General features: G+C 40.8%; 1 protein-coding gene across 4 annotated transcripts in view; it reads right to left on the reverse strand.

Annotated features, from left to right (window-relative positions):
• Window positions 1-23741, reverse strand: part of ABCB7 (ATP binding cassette subfamily B member 7) — a 140640-nt gene that overhangs the window by 63029 nt on the left and 53870 nt on the right. The gene's annotated exons all lie outside the window — the stretch shown is intronic.

The raw sequence follows: 23741 nt of genomic DNA on the forward strand, positions 1-23741 counted from the left end.
AAATCCTAGGTGGGCATGGGCTGGGGAACAAAGACCCAGATGTCAAATGCATATATCCAAGAAGACAGTTACTGAAAAAATAGCTAAAGGAAGTCACTGAGCAGATAAACAACTACAGTTTGCAACACTTAAAAAATATATATTTCTAAACAATGGGGAAAGAGAAAAATCTGACACTCAGAGCTAACACATTAAAGTATAAAAATGTCCCAGTTTTGACAAAAAAAATGAGAAGGCATACAAAGAAACAGGAAGATGGCCCATGCAAAATAATAGAGAAAAGCCAGAAATAAATTCATCCACCCAAGAGCAGCTGATTTTTGACAAGGGATCGAAGTACATTCAATGGGAAACAAACAGTCTTTTTAATAAACGGTGCTGGCAAAACTGAATATCCATTTGCAGAAAAATGCAACAGCCTCCATAGCTCAAATCATACACAAAAAACTAACTCAAAATGGATCAAAGACCTAAATGTTAAAACTAAAACTATAAAGTTCCGGGAAGATAATTTAGAGATTAAACTATGGGACCTAATTTTTTTTTTTAGAAACAGATTATCAAATACAACTACAAAATACAAGAATACCACAAGACAACATAAACATACAAAAATCAGTTGGATTCCAATACACCAACAAAAAAGAACATCAAAGAGGAAATCACCAAATCAATGCCATTTACAGTAGCCCCCAAGAAGATAAAATGGCTGCCAAATAATTAGGCATAAATCTTACCAGAGAGGTAAAAGACTTGTACAAAGAAAACTACAGTACGCTTCTGCAAGAAACCAAAAGAGACTTACATAAGTGGAAAAACATACCTCGCTCGTGGATAGGAAGACTTAACATTATAAAAATGTCTACTCTACCAAAAGCGATCTATACATTTAATGCAATTCCGATCCAAATACCAACCACATTCTTTAAGAAGATGGAGAAACAAAATCACCAGGTTCATATGGAAGGGAAAGAGGCCCCAGATAAATAAGGCATTACTGAAAAAGAAGAACAAAGTGGGAGGCCTTACTTTACCTGATTTTAGAACCTATTATACTGCCACAGTAGTTCTAAACACCCTGGTACTGGTACAACAACTGATACATGGACTAACGGAATAGAATTGAGAATCCAGACATAAATCCATCCACATATGAGCAGTTGATATTTGACAAAGGCCCCAAAACAGTTAAATAACGAAAAGACAGTTTTTTTAACAAATGGTGCTGGCATAACTGGATATCCATCTGCAAAAAAATGAAACAAGACCCATACCTCACTCCATGCACAAAAACTAACGCAAAATGGATCAAAGACCTAAATATAAAATCTAAATCTAAAATGATAAAGATCATAGAAGAAAAAATAGGCACAACGTTAGGAGCCCTAATACATGGCATTAACAGTATATAAAACATTATGAAGAACGCAGAAGAAAAACTAGATAACTGGGAGCTCCTAAAAATCAAATACCTATGCTCATCCAAAGACTTCACCAAAAGAGTAAAAAGACTACCTACGGACCGGGAAAAAGTTTTTAGGTACGACATTTCTGAATAGCGCCTAATCTCTAAAATCTACATGATACAGCAAAAACTCAACTGCAAAAAGACATATAACCCAATTAAAAAATGGGCAAAAGGTATGAATAGACACTTCACTAAATAAGACATTTAGGTAGCTAACAGATATATGAGGAAATGTTCATGATCATTAGCCATTACAGAAATGCAGATCAAAACTACAATGAGATTTCATCTCACTCCAACAAGGCTGGCATTAATCCAAAAAACACAAAATAATAAATATTGGAGAGGCTGTGCAGAGACTGGAACACTTCTACACTGCTGGTGGGAATGTCAAATGGTACAACTACTTTGGAAATCGATTTGGTGCTTCCTTTAAAAGCTAGAAATAAAACTACCATATGGTCCAACAATCCCACTCCTTGGAATATATCCTGGAGAAATAAGAGCCTTTACACGAACAGATATATGCACACCCATATTTACTGCAGCACTGTTTACAAATAGCAAAAACATGGAAGCAACCAAAGTGCCCATCAATGGATGAATGGATAAATACATTACAGTATATTCATACAATGGAATACTACTCATCGATAAAGAACAGTGAGGAAACTGTGAAACATTTCATAACATGGAGGAACCTGGAAGGCATTATGCTGAGTGAAATCAGTCAGTTGCAAAAGGACAAATATTGTATAAGACCATTATTATAAGAACTTGAGAAACAGTTTAAACTAAGAAAACATTCTTTTCTGGTTATGAGAGGGGGTAGGGAGGAAAGGTGGGAGGGGGTACTCACTAATTAGATAGTAGACAAGAACTACTCTAGGTGAAGGGAAAGACAGCACACAACACAGGGGAGGTCAGCAAAATTGGACTAAACCAAAAGCAAAGAAGTTTCCTGAATAAACTGAATGCTTCGAAGGCCAGCGTTGCAGGGGCAGGGGTCTGGGGACCATGGTTTCGGGGACATCTAAGTCAATTTGCATAATAAAATCTATTAACAAAACATTCTGCATCCCACTTTGAAGAGTGGCATCTGGGGTCTTACACGCTAGCAAGCAGCCATCTAAGATGCATCAATTGGTCTCAACCCACCTGGATCAAAGGAGAATGAAGAACACCAAGGACACAAGGTGATTATGAGTCCAAGAGACAGAAAGGGCCACATGAACCAGAGACTACATCATCCTGAGACCAGAAGAACTAGATGGTGCCCAGCTACAACCGATGACTTCCCTGACAGGGAACACAACAGAGAACCCCTGAGGGGGCAGGAGAGAAGTGGGATGCAGACACCAAATTCTCATATGACCAGACTTAATGGTCTGACTGAGACTACAAGGACCCTGGTGGTCATGGCCCCCAGACCTTCTGTTGGCCCAGGACAGGAGTCATTCCCAAAGCCAACTCTTCAGGCATGGATTGGACTGGACAATGGGTTGGAGAGGGATGCTGGTGTGGAGTGAGCTTCTTGGATCAGGTGGACACTTGAGACTATGTTGGCATCTCCTGCCTGGAGGGGAGATGAGAGGGTGGAGGGGGTTAGAAGCTGGCAAAATGGACACGAAAAGAGAGAGTGGAGGGAGAGAGCAGGTTGTCACATTAGGGGGAGATTAATTGGGAGTGTGTAGCAAGGTGTATATGGGTTTTTGTGTGAGAGAGTGACTTGATTTCTAGACTTTCACTTAGAGCACAATAAAAATTATTTTTAAAAAAGCCTTTATCAAAAGAGTAAATAGACAATCTATGAAATGGGAAAAAATCGTCAGTAAGAACATATCCTATAAGAATCTAATCTGTGAAATATATAGAAAACCTCAACAACTCAACAGCACAAAGACAAATAACCCAATAAAAAATGTGGAAAAGGTATGACCGGACACTACATCAAAAAGGACATTCAAGTGACCAACAAACACACGAAAAGATGCTCACAATCATCAGGCATTAGAAAGATGCAAATCAAACAAACCAAAACTACAATGAGATACCATCTCACACCTGCAAAAAAGGACACTAATGAAAAAAAGGGAAAAAAAAACCAGGAAACAACAATGCTGGTGAGGTTGTGGGGAGACTGCACCCTTATCAACTACTGGTAGGATTGTAAAATGGCAAAAGCAGTATGGAAAACCGTAGGGTGACTTCTCAAAAAATTATAAGTAGAAATACTTCATGATCCACAATCCTACTTACCTAATAAAAGAGACATGGACATACACACACCTATGTTAACTGCACCATTATTCACAATAGCAAAAAGATGGAAATAACCTAAGTGCCCATCATTGGATGAAGGGATAAACTAAAGTATATATACACAAATGGAATTCTACATAGCCATAAAGAATAATGATGAGGAGAGGCGGGGCCAAGACGGCTGACTATGTAGAAGCTACCTCGGACCCCTCTTGCAGCAAAGACTCATAAAAACAAGTGAATCAATCACATACATGACAATCTAAGAACCCTGATCATCAAACACAGATCTGAAGAGTTGACCTGAGTGACAGAGACTCAGCCAGTGCAAGCACGCTGCACATTGACGTGGCTAACGAAAGAATGAGCAACCACCGGGAAGCAGCGACTGTTTTCGGAGCCTGGATCCACCGTCCCAGTCAGAAAACTTTGGCACCGGGCTTTGGACTGGGCGCAGGGTGGCTGAGCGTGGCATCCTGAGACGGCGTAAACACGGGACGCAGCCCCAGCCCCCAGAAGTGACCTCGGAGGAAGCCCAGCTAGTATGTGCAGGCAGCGCAGCGACGCGGCTGACAGGAGAAGTCACAGGGAGGCAGGGGCTGGTTTTGAAGCCTGGAGTGTGGCGCCCCAGCCAGGGAACCTTGGCGCTGGGCTTTGGACCGGGAGCAGAGGAACTGACACTGGCCTGACCCTCAGGGGCAATCTTGACCCAGACAACACACACAGGCTGCATGCCCCTCAGATAAAACTGTCATCACCAAGCAAGATAAGTAACATTGTCTACATTCCTTGGTGTTAGTCTCTCCTATCTATCTGATCCCTCCCCTCCCCTTCCCAGGCGGCTTCATTAACATTGGAATTTCCTGGGCCAGAGAGTGAAGTGCTCTGGGGTTTTTTTTGTCTTGTTTTGTTTTTGTCTTCTCCTAACCCATTCTCCTGGCCTGCAAGAAGCAGCTACAAAACACCCAAGGACCAAAAATCCTTCCCTGACTCCCCGAAATTAGACTAAAAATACAGAGCCAGCTCCAGCCAAGCATATGAGATCCATAGTCTTGGGCTTTCATCCCTACAGGGAACAAGGTGGCTATTATAATGCAAAGGTAATTCTGATAGTGATCTGACTATAATTGTTTTAGCAGATTATTGGAAAGACAAGTTTCCCAGGTCTGATATCTCTACCTATTAAACAGAGCCCTCACTGACCCACAATGGGGAACTGAGGGCTAAAGCTCCAACCAAACCACCTAGCCTCCTGCCATAGGGGTCTGAGGATGGTGACACCTACCAATCAGTAGAGGTACATGCATTGGGTGCCTTAGGTACAGCTTCAGAGCCCAACCACCAAAGTGTTTTAAGAATAGAGACACACCTACCTCACTGGCACTTGGGGGAAGCCTGTCAGCATCCTGCCCCCCCGCCGGAGTGTGACCCCCTGCTGCTACCAGAATTTGGTGCACACAACTATCACCACTACTCCTCTAAGTGAACAGGTGACAGTCAACGCCACACACTTGGTGACCCAAAATCAAATTCTACTCAAGAATAGTGAATACATTCCTAGGCTTATATATTTGGTAACAGCCCAAACCAGCTGGTTAAAGGACATAAGTGATTCAAAGGCTACAACAATCAAGACAGTACAATCTACACAGTAGTCAAAACAGCCTGGTACTGGTACAACAACAGACACATAGACCAGTGGAACAGAATTGGGAACCCAGATATAAATCCATCCACATATGAGCAGCTGATATTTGACAAAGGCCCAGTGTCAGTTAATTGGGGAAAAGATAGTCTTTTTAACAAATGGTGCTGGCATCCCTGGATGTCCATTTGCAAAAAAATAAAACAGGACCCATACCTCACACCATGCACAAAAACTAACTCCAAGTGGATCAAAGACCTAAACATAAAGACTAAAACGATAAAGATCATGGAAGAAAAAATAGGGACAACCTTAGGAGCCCTAATACAAGGCATAAACAGAATACAAAACATTACCAAAAATGATGAAGAGAAACCAGATAACTGGGAGCTCCTAAAAATCAAACACTTATGCTCATCTAAAGACTTCACCAAAAGAGTAAAAAGACCACCTACAGACTGGGAAAGAATTTTCACCTATGACATCTCCGACCAGCACCTGATCTCTAAAATCTATATGATTCTGTCAAAACTCAACCACAAAAAGACAAACAACCCAATCAAGAAGTGGGCAAAGGATATGAACACACACTTGACTAAAGAAGATATTCAGGCAGCTAACGGATACATGAGAAAATGCTCTCGATCATTAGCCATTAGAGAAATGCAAATTAAAACTACGATGAGATTCCATCTCACTCCAACAAGGCTGGCATTAATCCAAAAAACACAAAATAATAAATGTTGGAGAGGCTGCGGAGAGATTGGAACTCTTATACACTGCTGGTGGGAATGTAAAATGGTACAACCACTTTGGAAATCTATTTGGCGTTATCTTAAACAGTTAGAAATAGAACTACCATACAACCCAGATCCCACTCCTCAGAATATACCCTAGAGAAACAAGAGCCTTCACACAAACAGATATATGCACACCCATGTTTATTGCAGCTCTGTTTACAATAGCAAAAAGCTGGAAGCAACCAAGGTGTCCATCAACGGATGAATGGGTAAATAAATTGTGGTATATTCACACAATGGAATACTACGCATCGATAAAGAACAGTGACGAATCTGTGAAACATTTCATAACATGGAGGAACCTGGAAGGCATTATGCTGAGCGAAATTCGTCAGAGGCAAAAGGACAAAGATTGTATAAGACCACTATTATAAGATCTTGAGAAATAGTATAAACTGAGAAGAACACATACCTTTGTGGTTACGAGGAGGGGGGAGGGAGGGTGGGAGAGGGTTTTTTACTGATTAATTAGTAGACAACTGCTTTAGGTGAAGGGAAGGACAATATTCAATACGTGGAAGGTAAGCTCGACTGGACTGGACCAAAAGCAAAGAAGTTTCCGGAATAAACTGAATACTTCAAAGGTCAGCGGAGCAAGGGTGGGGGTTTGGGGACTATGGCTTAAGGGGACTTCTAAGTCAATTGGCAAAATAAATTCTATTATGAACACACTCTGCATCCCACTTTGAAATGTGGCGTCTGGGGTCTTAAATGCTAACAAGCGGCCATCTAAGATGCATCAATTGGTCTCAACCTACCTGGATCAAAGGAGAACGAAGAACACCAAGGTCACACGATAACTAAGAGCCCAAGAGAAAGAGAGGGCCACATGAACTAGAGACTTACATCATCCTGAGACCAGAAGAACTAGATGGTGCCCTGCTACAACAGATGACTGCCCTGGCAGGGAGCACAACAGAGAACCCCTGAGGGAGCAGGAGAACAGTGGGATGCAGACCCCAAATTCTCACAAAAAGACCATACTTAATGGTCTGACTGTGACTAGAGGAATCCCAGTGGTCATGGTCCCCAAACTTTCTGTTGGCCCAGGACATGAACCATTCCCGAAGACAACTCAGCAGACATGAAAGGAACTGGACAGTGGGTAGGAGAGAGATGCTGATGAAGAGTGAGCTAATGATATCAGGTGGACACTTGAGACTGTGTTGGCATCTCCTGTCTGGAGGGGAGATGGGAGGGTAGAGGGGGTCAGAAACTGGCAAAAGGGTCACGAAAGGAGAGACTGGAAGAAGGGAGCAGGCTGACTCATTAGGGGGAGAGTAAATGGGATTATGTAGTAAGGTGTATATAAACTTATATGTGACAGACTGACTTGATTTGTAAACCTTCACTTAAAGCACAATAAAAATTATTTAAAATAAAATAAATGTAAAAAAAAAGCTTTTCAGTTATCTGGTCAAAATGTCTTTTATCAGGAACGGTGAGCTGTCTGAAAGATTATTCTAGAAGATGAGACCAAAGACCCTATACTAAATATACTTTATGTTGTACTTGAGGTGTGCACAACAAATTCTTCTTTATTACAAAAATTTTTTTACAATAAAATAGGTAAGAACTGAGCTATCATTCCCATTTGGTATGATTTCTTTGTTTCTGAATAGAAGAACACTGCTAGGTATGAAACTCCTGCTTTTTATCAGCTTGAGGAAAACTTTCCAAAAGACAGTGTCATGGATTGAATTATGTCTCCCCAAAAATGTTTGTATCAATTTGGCTGGGCCACAATTTCTAGTATTGTGTGGTTGTCCTCCATTTTGTGATTCTAATTTTATGTTAAAGAGGATTAGGGTGGGATTGTAACACCCTTACCCAGGTCACATTCCTGATCCAATGTAAAGGAAGTTTCCCTGGGTTATGGCCTTCATCACCTCTTATCTTTCCAGAGATAAAAAGGAAAGGAAAGCAAGCAGAGAGTTGGGGAGCTCATACTACCATGAAGGCAGCACCTGGAGCAGAGCCTATCCTTAGAACCCAGGGTCCCTGCACCTGAGAAGCTCCTCAACTGGGGAAGATTGAGGACAAGGACCTTCCTCCAGATCTAACACAGAAAAAAAAAAAAGCCTTCCCTGGAGCTGATGCCCTGAATTTGACTTTTAGCCTACTTAACTGTGAGGAAATAAATTTCTCTTTGTTAAAGTCAAAAAAAAAAAGAATAATGATGAGTCTGTGAAACATCTTATAATGTGGATGGACCTGGAGGACATTACGCTGACTGAAATAAGTCAATCACAAAAAGATAATTACATGGTCACACTTTCATAAGAAAACAAGAATAGATATATACATAGTGTTCAATGCTCATTGGTGGTTACCAGGGTGGGGGGGGGTGTCATGGATTGACTTGTGACACCCAAAAATATCTGTCAACTTGGCTAGGTCATGTATTGTCTATCACTTTGTCATCTGATGTGATTTCTATATGTGTTCTAAATACTGTCACTATGATCTTAAAAAAATGGATTAGCAGCAGCTATATTGATGAGATCTACAAGATTAGATAGTGTTTTAAGCCAATCTCTTTGAGATATAAAAGAGAAAAGCAAGCAGAGAGGCATGGGGACCTTATACCACCAAGAAAGCAGTACTGGAAGCAGGGTGCATCCTTTGGACTTTAGGCTCTTGCGCTGAGGTGCTCTCAGACGAAGAGAAGACTGATGACAAGAACCGTCCTTCAGAGGTGACAGAGCGAGAAGGCCTTTCCCTGGAGCTGGAGCCCTGAATTCGAACTTCTAGCGTACTGGACTCTGAGAATAAACTTCTCTTTGTTAAAGCCATCCAAATGGTGGTATTCCTGTTATAGCAGCATTAGATAACTAAGGGGGGGTGAGGTGGAAACACTCTTGAGACAGTAGACACTTGTAATTTTGGTGATACTTCCCATCACCAAGGTAGCATCGAATGTGGGTGAAGTACACACAGCTTATTGTCATTTTGTAGTGCTTTTTTTGTGGTGTTGAAGTTTTCTTTGTTCCTCTTACTCTTCTGTGCTGAAATCCTTTTTCTTATGGATTTTTTTGTTTCTTTTCATTTTTGTAGATTTTGTGTTTACTGAGACTTTGTTTTTCTTCTTTATTTTGAAGAGCAGGTTTTTAACTTTCTTTGTGGTTGCCTTGAAATTTACCCCTATATTCCTAAGTTTAAACCAGATTTTATTACTTGATATCACCTTGTCTTCCTCTCCATTTGAAAGTTCTATACCTACACCATTTATTCCCTCTTTTATTGTTCTGATATTGTCATTTATACACTGACCTCTCTGGTTCCCTGCTGTATATCTTTTAGTTTTGTTTTATCCTTGAGAGTTCATTACCTAGGTTGGTATCTAGCTGATGCTGTGTTGCGTCCTAGATTCACAAAATATGTATTAATTGTTTAATGAGAAACTAGTTTGCTCTGTAAACCTTCATCTAAAGTACAATTAAAAAAGTACCAAGAAAAGATAAGACATACTGGTTTCACAGACACTGGAGTAACTCCAAGAGTATGGCCCCTGGACACCCTTTTTGCTCAGTATTGAACTCATTCCTGAGGCTCAGCCTTCAACCAAATATTAGACAGACCCATAAAACAAAGTGAGACTAAATGGGCGCACCAGCCCAGGGGAAAGGATAAGAAGGCAGGAGGGGACAGGAAAGCTTGTAATGGGGAACCCAAGGTCTAGAAGGGGAGTGTTGACATGTCGTGGGATTGGCAACCAATGTCACAAAACGATATGTGTATTGTTTAATGAGAAACTAGTTTTTTTCTGTAAACCTTCATCTAAAGTAAAATTAAAAAAAAAAAAAAGGCCAGACTTACTGGTCTAATAGAGATTGGAGAAACCCCGAGAACACGGCCCCTGGACATCACTTTAACTAAGTACTGAAGTCACTCCTGAGGTTTACCCTTCAGTCAGAGATTAGACAAGCCCATAAAACAAAACAAGACTAAATGGGCACGCCAGCCCAGGGGCCAAGGACGAGAAGGCAAGAGGGGACAGGAAAGTTGGTAACAGGGAACCCAAGGTCAAGAAGGGGAAAGTGTTTACAATCAATGTCAAAAAAAGAATGTGTACTATTTAATGAGAAACTAATTTGCTCTGTAAACCTTCATGTAAATTATAAAAAGAAAAAAGAATTCCATATCCAGCAAAACAGTCTTTTGAGAATAAGGGTGAAAATTAAGGCATGGCCAGATAAACAAAAGGTGAGGGAATGTGTTACCAGAGATCTGCCTTACAAGAAATGCTAAAGGACGTCCTTCAACTTGAAAAGAAAGGATGATAGATAGTAATGAAAAGATATATGGAAGAAAAAAAAGATCCCCAGTAAAGGTAATTTAATGGGTAAATATAAAGGTCAGTTTTATGGTATTTTTGCATTGTAACTCTACTTGTTATAGCATACAAGATTTAAAAGACAAATGAATAAAAACTATGAATCTGTTACTAGACACACAATATATAAATATTTAATTTTTGACATTAACATACGGGGTCAAAGTGGTGCAGGAACAGAGTTTCTGTGTGTTATTGAAAAGTTTTCGACAAGTGTGCCAAGTACATTCAATGGGAAAATGGGAAAATGATAGCCTCTTCAAAAATGGTGCTGAGACAAATGGATGGCCCATATCTCACACCATATACAAAAATTAACTCTAAATGTATCAATGATCTAAATGTAACAAAACTCTTAGATGAGCTGGCATTAATCCAAAAAACAAAATAATAACAGAAATACCACAAGTGGGTGGCTTTAGCAAAGAGAAATTTATTTCCTCACAGTAAAGTAGGCTAAAAGTCCAAATTCAAGGCATCAGCTCCAGGGGAAGGCTTTCTCTCTCTGTCAGCTCTGGAGGAAGGTCCTTGTCCTCAATCTTCCCATGGTTGAGGGGCTTCTCAGGTGCAGGGACCTCAGGTTCAAAGGACACGCTCTGCTCCCAGTGCTGCTGTCTTGGTGGTACGAGGTCCCCAACTCTCTGCTTGCTTTCCTTTCCTTTTATCTCTTGAGAGATAAAAGGTGGTACAGGCCACAACTCAGGGAAACTCCCTTTACCTTGGGTCAGGGAGGTAACCCAAGTAAGGGTGGTGTTATAATCCTCTCAACATAAAATTACAGTCACAAAAATGGAAGACAACCACACATGGCCTAACCAAGTTGATACATTTTGGGTGGGACATACTTCAATCCATGATACTTATATGCTGCTGGTGGGAATGTAAAATGGTACGACCACTTTGGAAATTGATTTGGCACTTCCTTAAAAAGCTGGAAATAGAACTACCATATGATCCAGCAATCCCACTCCTTGAAATATATCCTAGAGAAATAAGAACTCTCGCACGAATGGATATATGCACACCCATGTTCACTGAAGCACTGTTTACAATAGCAAAAAGATGTAAACAACCATGATGGCCATCAACGGATGAATAGATAAACAAATTATGGTACACACATACAATGGAATACTATGCAACAATAAAGAGGGACAATAAGACTGCGAAACATAATATGGAGGAATCTGGAAGGCATTATGCTGAGTGAAATTAGTCAGTTGCAAAAGGACAAATATTGTATGAGACCACTACTACAAGAACTCAAGGAGAAAACATTCTTTGATGGTTACGAAGGTGGGGAGGGAGGGAGTGGAGCATTCACTAATTAGATAGCAGGCAAGAACTATCTTGGGTGAAGTGAAGGACAACACACTACATGGGAAGTCAGCACAACTGGACTAATCCAAAAGCCAAGAAGTTTCCTGAATACAACCAAACACTTCAAGGGACAGAGTAGCAGGGGCAGGAGTCTGGGGACCATAGCTTCAGGGGACATCTAGGTCAATTGGCATAACAAAGTTTATTAAGAAAACATTCTGCATCTCACTTTGGTGAGTGGCATCTGGGGTCTTAAGCAAGCAAGCAGCCAGATACATCAATTGGTCTCAACCCACCTGAAGCCAAAGGAGAATGAAGAACACGAAAGACATAAGGGAAATATGATTCCAAGAGACAGAAAGGGCCACATAAGCCAGAGACTCCATCAGCCTGAGACTGGAAGAACTAGATAGTGCCCGGCTACCATCAATGATTGCCCTGACAGGGAACACAACAGAGAATCTCTGATGAAGCACAAGAAAAGTGGGATGCAGACCTCAAATTCTAATAAAAAGACCAGATTTAATGGTCTGACTGAGACTGGAGGGAACCCAGAGGTCACGGGCCTCACACTCTCTGTTAGCCCAAAACTGAAACCATTCCTGAAACCAACTCTTCAGACAAAGATTAGACTGGACTATAAGACATAAAATGATACTAGTGAGGAGTGTGCTTCTTAGCTCAAGTAGACACGACAGCATGTGGGCAGCTCCTGTCTGGAGGTAAGATGAGAAGGCAGAGGGGGGCAGGAGCTGGTTGAATGGACACGGAAATACAGAGCGGAGACAAGGAGTATGCTGTCACATTGCAGGGAGTGCAACTAGGGTCACATAACAATGTGTATGTAAGTTTTTGTATGAGTAACTGACTTGAATTATCAACTTTCACTTAAAGCACACACACACACACACACAAAAAAAAACCCTTAAATGAAAACATAGGGGTAAAACTCCTAAAGTCTGGCAGTTCGAATACACCAAGCAGCACCAGGGAAGAAAGGCCTGGCACTCTATTTCCGTAAGATTATAGGCATTGAAAAAGCAATGGGGTGCAGTTCTACTCTGACGCACATGGGGTCCCAATGAGTTGGAATTGACTCGATGGCAACAGGTATGGGGAAAAATAACTTTGAGACCTAGCTTTTGACAATGAATTCTGAGATGTAACACCAAAAGCTCCAGAAACAAAGGAAAACACAGATAAATTGGACTTCATAAAAATTTAAAAGTTTTTAACATCCAAGAATTTTGCCAAGAAAGGGAAGAGACAACTCAAAGAATGGGAGAAAACATTTGGGAATCATATCTAAAGGGTTTAATATGTAGAATATATAAAAAACTACAAGTCAACAACAAAAAAAACAAATGATCCAATTACAAAATTGCTAAAGAATCTGAATAGACATTTCTACAAAAAAAATATAGAAACACCTCATAAGCATATGAAAAGATGCCCAAGGTCATTAATCATTAGGGAAATCCAAATAAAAACCACAGTAAGATAGCAAGTCACATTCATTAAAGTACCAGTTTCTGTGGAGTCATTTCTGACTCACCACAACCCCGTGTGTTTCAGAGTAGAACTGCGCTCCACTGGGTTTTCAATGTCTGATTTTTCAGAAGTAGACCACCAGGCCTTTCTTCTAAGGCACTACTGAGTGGACTCAAACTACCAACATTTTGGTTAGTAGCTGAGTGTGCTAACCGTTTGCACCACCCAGGGACTGCCATGAATCTTTAGCACCTTCTTAATATGCTCATAAAATAGTGTGCCATTAATCATTTGCTCACACCTCAAAGCAGAGTTCAATGTCAACATTCAAAGTTGGGTACCAAAAGTTGGGTAGAAAAATAAAAAACTATAAAACATTCTCCTCCTAGACCTGGCTCACTCAGAAATCGGTTAATTAATATATTTATATTATTATTATCATTATTATAACTATTGCTACATTAATGGCATTAGGATGACTATTATCAGAAAAACCAAAAATAAGTGTTGGCAATGATGTGGAGAAAGTGGAACCCTCGTACACCGCTGGTGGGAACGTAAGATGGTACAGCCACTATTACACGCTACGACACGGATCAACCTTCAAAACATTATGCTCAGTGAAATATGTCAAACACACAAAAACAAATACTGTATAATTGCGCTTACATGAACTATCTAGAATAGCAAATGCATACAGACAAAAGTTTTTTAGTTGTTCCAAGGGGCTAAGGGAAGGGGGAAATGGGGAATTATTACTTAAGGAGTATGGGTTTCTGTTTAGGGTGATAAAAACATCTGAAATGAATAGTGGTGACAGTTGTACCAACATGGTGAATGTAATTAATGTCACTGAATTGAACACTTAAAAATGGCTAATGTTTTAGTATATATATATAAAACTATAATAAAATTTAAAAAGAAAGCCAACCTCCAAACACAAAGAACCTATCCAAATTATTGAGAAAACGAGCTCCATTGTTCTCTAAGATGAAATGAACCATAGCTGATTTCTGCTTATGTATATGTATAAATATATAAGGCATTCTCTGAATTACAAAACTTTCCAAAATATTAATGGATGTTCGTACACTGTCTTGCAAATCCATGCTCCTATACCATTCCCTGTACCCTCAAACTATTCTTCCCAACAGTAACCACTTCATCAATGATGCTCTTCTGGTGCTGAATGCCAATGTTTTTCTCACTCTCTTTCTCCACACTCAGATTTTATATAAGTTTCTACTCCTTCATTTTCCTTTTTTCCACAAGTCTCCACTTCAAGTAACTTTATATGAAGTAAGATCTTGCGCAATTTTGCACATACATATGCAATTTAATCTTCTTTGCCTTTGAACAGTTGCCCCTCAAGTAAAGGACTGCCGACCTTCTTTTCTCTCTCTCAAATCCACGCCTATAGTTATGGCTGATAAGTAACAGGTTAATGTTGATGATATACTTAAGACCAAAATCATACATTCTCAAGTGATACTGGTCAAACTAAAGACAATTATCATCAAACCTAAGTACCTATAAAATCCTTTCAGACTTTTTAGCATCCTCTTTATCCTTCTCTAATTAAATTGTTTTCTTACTTAAGCATCAGTATTCGAGGTAAGTAATTTTTAAATATTCATATTCAAACTGAACTTCTAGTATTAAATAACATTTTTAAAATTATAAAATATTTCAAGCATATAAAAAGTTCATAAAACAATATAATGAACAGATGTGTACTTACTACCCAGTCGAAAAAATATGATATAAAAAGAAAAACCCTCTACTCCTCTACAATTCCATCTCCTTGTTCACCACAGATTTTTTAAAACATCTTTCATTGCAAAAGTAAACACTTCTGTCACATAATGGGTTAACAACTTTTGAAGGCTATTTCTGGAACCCCACCATTATTTATAATATGATTTCTATGGAAAAGTATTCTGTATGCTAAACAGTAGACATACAATCACTTCTAAAATACAACTCATTTGTCAGGGACTACCTCTATTTTTAAAACTCCAAAAAAAGGGTTTATGCCAAAAAAAAGTCTTCCATTTACAAATATACGTGGGCAATAAGAGAAAACAAGGTTCATTCTGTGAAACCTGATTTCAAAATTAGAGGGCTGAATTAGATGCCCTCTAAGGTCCCATGGGGTTTTCAATTGCCTTGTATGCATGAGAAAACTGGACGATGAATAAGGAAGACCGAAGAAAAATTGATACCTTTGAATTACGGTGTTGGCAAAGAATATTGAATACACCATGGACTGCCAGAAGAATGAACAAATCTGTCTTGGAAACAGTACAGCCAGAATACTCATTAGAAGCAAGGATGGCGAGACTTCGTCTCACATACTTTGGACATGTTATCAGGAGGGACCAGTCCCTGGCGAACGACACCAAGCTTGGTAAACGAGAGGGTCAGAAAATGTGCACACGTTTGTTCATTATATTGTATTCTGAACTTTTTATATGCTTGAGGTATTTCATAATTTAAAAAAATGCTATTTAGGAGGCGGGGCCAAGATGACGGTGTAGTCAGACGCTTCCTGTGGTCCCTCTTACAAAAAAGACCCAAAAAAACAAGTGAATGAATTATGTGTGACAGTCTAGGAGCCCTGAATATCAAAGGAAAAGCTGAGGAATCGGACTGAGTGGCGGGGGGAGGGAGAGATGGTTCAGAAGCAGAGAAGAGTTGTCAGACCTGACCCAGCAGGAACTGGCACCCTGCAGGCCAGATCCACTGGCTCGAGCGCGCTGAGGCAAACAGTGGTGTTTGGAATGCGATTTCCACATCGGGAGAGACCGATTGGCAGAGAGTCCACGCACGTGTCCAGAATCCGTGAAAAGCAGTGCTCAATCAGCAAGAGTACATACATCTAACCTACCACACAGATCAAAAAACATTCCTTTGGGAAAAACATTTCTCCCATTTACCTGCGCCCTTCCTGCTCTGCACTGGGTCTGAGCTGGCTTCAGAGATTGCCACGTCCCCTGGGCCAGAAGTAGGACATGCCACACAGCCTAAGCCAATCTCTCGGCTTGGAGAGGGAACAAATTAACAAACAGGAAAAAATAATCTGATGGCTCCCCTAAGCCAGAACTCTGGGAAGGCACAGCTCCTTTGCATAGGCACAGGCACAGGCACAGGCACAGGCACAAGGAGTTCACAGACTTTGAATGCCTTTCACCCCTGCAGAGACCTGTGTGGGCCCATTTAAACAGCTAAACAGCACAGGCCCTCATTTGCACAGTCCAATGGTATAAATCTGAAATTTAACTTCAACTGTTTCAGCTATATGGTGGAGAGGTAGGTTCGTGACATTTGATGCTGCTCTGCATATAAAGCAGGGTCCTCACCTACCCACATCAGGGGCCTGAGGACTGGAGGCTCCACCCACTATACCTAGCCACCCGTGACAGCAGTCCAAGGATGAACAGTGCTTCCCAGTCCTTACAGCCAACAGCATTGGGTGCCCATACTCTGGCTGCAAGACCCACCCACCTATGCGCTCTAGGGAGAAGGGACACACTTTCCTCCCAAACGCTCAGGGGCAGCTGTCAGCCCCCTGCCTTGCTCAGCACGTGACCCCCTACTGCAGCCCTGTACACCTAGGACTATAGGTGAGAACCTGCACCACACACTTGGTGACCGACTACCTGGACACCTAAGCTGAATGCATACAAGAAAAGTGAACTGCTCCTGGGCTCACATACCTAGTAACAGCTCTAACCACCTGGTGACAGGATGTGAGAGCTTAAAGACACCAGTAATCAAAGCAGCTCACATGACCAGCCTATTTGGCATATCAAAACGAGAAGCTAGGACACAGTAAGGAAACTTGAAAAAAATAAATATAACAACTTACTGATGGCTTGGGAATAGACAATATCAAATCACATAAAGAGTCAGACCATGATGTCTTCAGCAAGCCCCAAAACAAAGACCTTTTGGTTAGCAGCCGTAGCACTTAACCACTACGCTACCAGGGATTAGGCCATCCAACTTGGTAAGAAAGAAGTAAAAGTACCTCTATGTGCAGATGACATGATCTTATACACAGAAAACCCTAAGGAATCCTCCAGAAAACTACTGAAACTAATAGAAGAGTTCAGCAGAGTATCAGGATACACGCTAAACATACAAAAATCAGTTGGATTCCCCTACACCAACAAATAGAACATCGAACAGGAAATCACCAAACCATTTATAATAGACTCCAAGAATATAAAACACTTGGGAATAAATCTAACCAGAGACATAAAAGACCTATACAAGGAAAACTATAAGACATTGTTACAAGAAACCAAAAAGAGACCTACATAAGTGGAAAAACTTACCTTGCTCATGGACAGGAAGTCTCAACTTTGTGAAAATGTCTATTCTACCCAAAGCAATCTATAGATACAATGCAATCCTAATCCAAATTCCAATGGTATTTTTTAATGAGATGTAGAAACAAATCACCAACTTCATATGGAAAGGGAAGAGGCCCTGGTTAAGTAAAACATTACTGAAAAAGAACAAAGTGGGAGGCCTTACTTTACCTGATTTTAGAACCTATTATACCTCCATGGTAGTCAAAACAGCCTGGTACTGGTACAAAAACAGATACATAGACCAAAAGAACAGAACTGAAAATCCAGATGTAAAATCAACCACCTATGAGCAGCCGATATTTGAGAAGGGCCCAAACTCCATTAATTGGGGAAAAGACAGTCTCTTTAACAAATGGTGCTGGCATAACTGGATATCCATCTGCAAAAAAATGAACAAGACTCATACCTCACACCATGCACAAAAACTAGCTCAAAATGGATGGATCAAAAACCTAAAAATAAAATCTATAACAATAAAGATCATGGAATTAAAAATAGAGACAATGCTAGGAGCCCTAATACATGGCATAAACAGTATACAAAATATTACTAACCATGCACAAACATCAGCAGAGAAACTAGATAACTGGGAGCTCCTAAACATCAAACACTTATGCTCATCCAAAGACTTTAACAAAAGAGAAAAAAGACAACCTACAGATTGGGAAAAAATTTTTGGCTATGACAAATCTGATCGGCATCTAATCTCTAAAATCTATAGGATACTGCAAAACCTCAACAACAACAAGACAAATAACCCAATTAAAAAATGGGCAAAGGATATGAACAGGCACTTCACCAAAGAAGACATTCAGGTGGCTAACAGATACATGAGGAAATGCTCATGATCATTAGTCATTGAAGAAATGCAAATCAAAACTACAATGAGATACCATCTCACCTCAACAAGGCTAGCATTAATCCAAAAAAAGTAAAATAATAAATATTGGAGAGGTTGTGGAGAGACTGGAACACTTATACACTGATGGTGGGAATGTAAAATGGTACAACCACTTTGGAAATCAATTTGACACCTTCTTAAAAAGCTAGAAATAAAAGTACTGTAGGATCCAGTAATCACACTCCTTGAAATACATTCTAGAGAGATAAGAGCCCTCACACAAATAGATACATGCACACCCATGGTCACTGCAACACTGTTCACAACAGGAAAAAGATGGAAACAACCTAGGTGCCCATCAACAGAAGAATGGATAAACAAATTATGGTATATTCACACTACGGAATACTACACAATGATAAAGAACAACAATGAATCCATGAAACATCTTATAACATGGATGAATCTGGTAGGCATTACGCTGAGTGAAATTAGTAGTAAAAGGACAAATATTGTATTAGACCACTATTATAAGAACTCAAGAAGAGGTTTAAACACAGAAGAAAACATTCTTTGACAGGTAGAAGGATGGGTAGGGAGGGAGGGGTGTTCACTAACTAGATCATAGACAAGAATTATTTTAGGTGAAGAGGACAACACACAATACGGGGGAAGTCAGCACAACTGGACTAAACCAAAAGCTAAGAAGTTTCCTGAATACAACCAAACACTTCAACGGACAGAGTAGCAGGGGCAGGGGTCTGGAGACCATGGTTTCAGGGGACATCTAGGTCAATTGGCATAACAAAATTTATTAAGAAAATGTCCTGCATCCCACTTTGGTGAGTGGCACCTGTGGTCTTAAAAGCTAGGAAGTGGCCATCTAAGATGCATCAACTGGTCCCAACCCTCCTGGAGCAAAGGAGAATGAAGAACACCAAAGACTAAGGAAAATATGAGCCCAAGAGACAGAAATGGCCAAATAAACCAGACAGTCCATCAGCCTGAGAGTGGAAGAACTAGATGGTGCCTGGCTACCACCAACGACCGCCCTGACAGGAAACACAACAGAGAGTTCCTGATTGAGCAGGAGAAAAGTGGGGTGAAGAACTCAAATTCTAGTAAAAATATCAGATTTGATGGTCTGACTGAGACTGGAGGGACCCCAGAAGACATGGCCCCCAAACTCTGTTAGCCCAGAACTGAAACTATTCCCGAAATCAACTCTTCAGACAAAGACTAGACTGGGCTATAAGACATAAAATGATACTGGTGAAGAGTGTGTTTCTTGGAAAAGTAGATACATGAGACTAAATGGGCAGCTCCTGTCCAGAGGTGAGATGAGAAGGCAGAAATGGACAGTTGCTGGTTAAATGGATATGGGAAATACAGGGTGGAGAGAAGTGTAGGGTAAGCAACTAGGGTCACCTAACAATGTGTGTATAAGTTTTTGTATGAGAAACTGACTTGAATTGTAAACTTTCACTGAAAGCACAACAAAAAATGCTATTTACCAACTCTTCAGACAGGGATTGGACTGGACTATGGGAGAGAAAATGATACCGGTGAGGAATGAGCTTCTTGGATCAAGTAGACACATGAGACAATGTGGGCAGCTCCTGTCTGGAGGGGAGATGAGAGGGCAGAGGGGGTCAGAAGCTGGCCAAATGGACACGAAAACAGAGAGTGAGGGAAGGAGTGTGCTGTCTCATTAGGGGGAGAGTAACTAGGAGTATATAGCAAGGTGTATACAAATTTTCGTATGAGATACTGACTCGATTTGTAAACTTTCACTTAAAGCACAATAAAAAAAATTTTAAATCCTATTTAATACTAGAAGTTCACTTTGAATATGAACATTTAAAAAGTATTTACCTCGAATACTGATGCTTAAGGAAGAAAATGATTTAATTACAGAAGGATAAAGAGGTCGCTAAGAGTAGAGGGTCAGCGAAAAAGAGGGAGACCCTCAACAAGATGGATTGACACAGTGGCTGCAACAATGGGATCAGGCATAACAACAATTGTGAGGATAGGGCAGGACCAGGCAGTGTTTTGTTCTGTTGTACATAGGTTCACTTTGAGTTGGAACTGACTCGATGGCACTTAACAACAATAGCAAGGTCCCTTCCAACTCTAAAATTCTCTGATTTTTATGGACTGAAAAAGTAGCTGCTTATCATTGGACTGTTAAAATCTTAACTGAGTACATTATAATTTATTTCTTCTAAAAAATGTACCATCTGAATTTATTTTTAACAGCATCTTTCCAAAAATACACACAGCAATAAACCACGTATTACTGAAGATAACAGACACGACTAATATGCACAGATACCACAAAAATCTAGTATACTTAAAATGACAATCTGCCATTCCATTTTAAGAGACAGATAAGTTAAAATGTTTGCACTGGAGAGTCATGTTTATTTCACCTAAATAAATTCTGGAAGAACCTAAAAGTTAAGTATTCTGTAACTTCCAAGCATAATAATGAACACTCACATTTAGATCAGCATTATTTATCCAATTTTTAAACATATTAATCCTGCATTGACAGTTGCATAAGCACAATGCCTTGCCCTGTGTAAATGTTCAATAAATGTTTATAAAATGAGTATCAACACTAAAACCATCCAGTCCAACTGACAGAATTACCTCCATGTAAATGACACAAAGACACAAGCAAGGAGGCTAATAAAACTGAAACCATCCCTCATGAGAATTTCACTCTTACCTTAAGGTAAAATTTCAGTCTTTACCAAAAACAATTCTATTAATAAATTTGTTTAGTAGTTACTATATAATGATTGCATCCTATTTTACAATAGTTAACTTTCATAATTCAAGTTAAGTATGTTCAATGTTCATGACACTTGATGAATTACCTAATAATAAAAAGAAATTTAAAAAACATTGGAGGCAGAGCCAACATAGTGCTATAGATAGAAGCACCATGCCATCCCTCTGCAGCAAAGACCTGAAAAACTAAGTAAAACAGATACAAATGTCAGCTGTGTAACCCTAAGCATCAAATGAAGGAATAAAGAACTTGATCAAGCACAGAATGGAATAAGAAACTGACAGAGAACAGAGAACGTGGAGAGCTACAGAGTGGAGGTCTCCTACCAACTAATGCAGCACGGATTCGCTATCTTGTACTACAGCCACCAAGGAACACAGACAGGGAGTACGGAAAGGCAACTTCATTGAGCACTCAACAGGAGACAAGAGCACCTGGTAACCAGGGATACATGCTTTCCCACCCCCTGCCCTTCTTCCCCCTACACAGCCTCCAATGTCACTTCCAACAGGCCACAGTCACTCAGCCAGATAGACACCAGCTCATTGCCACCTGAAGCTGCCACAACCCACTGGCTGGCTCCTTCAGTTCCATTATCATTATTATTTTGGCTTTTTTGGTTTCTTCTCTCTTCCTTCCTTTCTTCTCTCTTCCTTCCTTCCTTCCTTCCTTTCCTTTCTCCTGATCAGCTAGCCTCATGTGCCATCCCCACCCCTTCTCAACAGGCCATGTTGCACTGCTGGGCTAGAAATCCACTGGCACACAGCCTCCCTGTGTCTGTGACATCCCCACTGGCTGGCTCCCTCGGTGCCATTTTTTAGTTTTGTTTCTTCTCTCTCCCTTCCTTCCTTTCCTGTCTCCTGCCCACCTAGCCCCATGCACTGTCCCTGCCCCTTCACACAGAGCCTTATCCTATCACTTGGCTAGAGAGCGACCAACACACAGCGTCCCTGGGTCAGCGATACCCCCACCAGCTGGCTCCCTCAGCACCATATTTTTTTTGTTTACTTTGTTCGTCTTTTTTTTTATTCCTGTTTCTTCTCTCTCTCTCTCTCTCTCTCCCTTGCTTCCTTTCCTTTCTCCCACCCACCTAGACCCATGGTCCCCCACTACCCTTCTTGAAGGGCCATGCTGCACTGCTTGGCTACAGAGTTATCGGCACACGGCTTCCCCAGGCCTGCGTTGCCATCACCAACCGGCTCCCTCAGCATCATTTTTTTGTTTGTTTTTGTTCTTATTTTTCTCTTCTGGTTGTTCTTTCTCCCTTCCCTTCCTTTCTCCCATCCACTTAGGCCAGTGCACCACCCCCCTTCTCAATGGACTGTGCTGCATTGGCTCATCTTCAGAGCCTCTGGCAAACAGCCTCCCCAGGTACGTGCTGCCACAGACTGGCTCTCTCAGCGCCGCATTTTTCATTCTTTCCCCTTCTCCTTTCCACGTGCACTCTGTGCTGTCTCCGCCGCTTCCTGATGGGCCATGCTGTACTGCCTGAAGAGTGAGGTTTCAGCTCATTGCCACACAAATTCCAATCCATTCCCAATGGCCAGCTCCCTCAGCACTTCATTTGTATTTTTTGTTGTTGTTTTTGTTTTCTTGTTTTTATTCTTTCTTCTCTTTTCCTTCTTTCCTTTCCCCCCGCCCACCTAGCCCCGTGTCACGCCCATGTCCCTTCTTGATAGGTTGAGCTGCACCACTCAGTTAAAGAGCCACTGGCACATGGCCTTCCTGGGACTGCCCCACCCCCACCCACAGAATCCTAGTGCTCCACAATTTTATTTACTTTTGTTTTCCTTAAACTTCTTTGGCTTTTTTTCTGCTTCTGTTTCTCCCTCTTCTTTCATTCACAGACTTAGCGTCACACATCACATTCTCTCCCTTTCCTCCTGCCTATCTGCACCACATGCCAAGCACTGCACCCCTGATCAACACCAGCGTAGACCACCAGAACCTGCTGTACACTATCCCCTAGTGCTGTGCCATCAGCCCCAGTTTGTGCCACAAATGACCCATCCCTGCCTGCCTTTCCTCCACTGAACCTGCCCTGCTTCACCGTAGCTGAGCAACTGGCCCTGCCTACCTGGACAAGGTGGTGGGAAGAGACGAGAAAGCAACAAAACATGTCCAGCCCACCTGCCCAGACATAACCAATACAACAACAAAAAAAGGACAAAACAAACAAATCTACAGTCAATAAACGAAAATAATTCCTGAATGTCCTGGAGACAGAAGACTATATCAAAACATATTTTTTAAAAAACAGGACAAGATGGATCCAAAAAGCAACCAAAATAAAATACCAGATGACCTTCCAGTGAAAGAAAAGGCACTGGAACTACCTGATAGGAAACTCAAACCTCTACTATTCAGGGGTCTCCAAGAGAGTAGGAAAGACA

The sequence above is a fragment of the Loxodonta africana genome, chromosome X (assembly GCF_030014295.1).
Source record: "Loxodonta africana isolate mLoxAfr1 chromosome X, mLoxAfr1.hap2, whole genome shotgun sequence".
In the NCBI taxonomy this organism is placed as follows: Eukaryota; Metazoa; Chordata; class Mammalia; order Proboscidea; family Elephantidae; genus Loxodonta; species Loxodonta africana.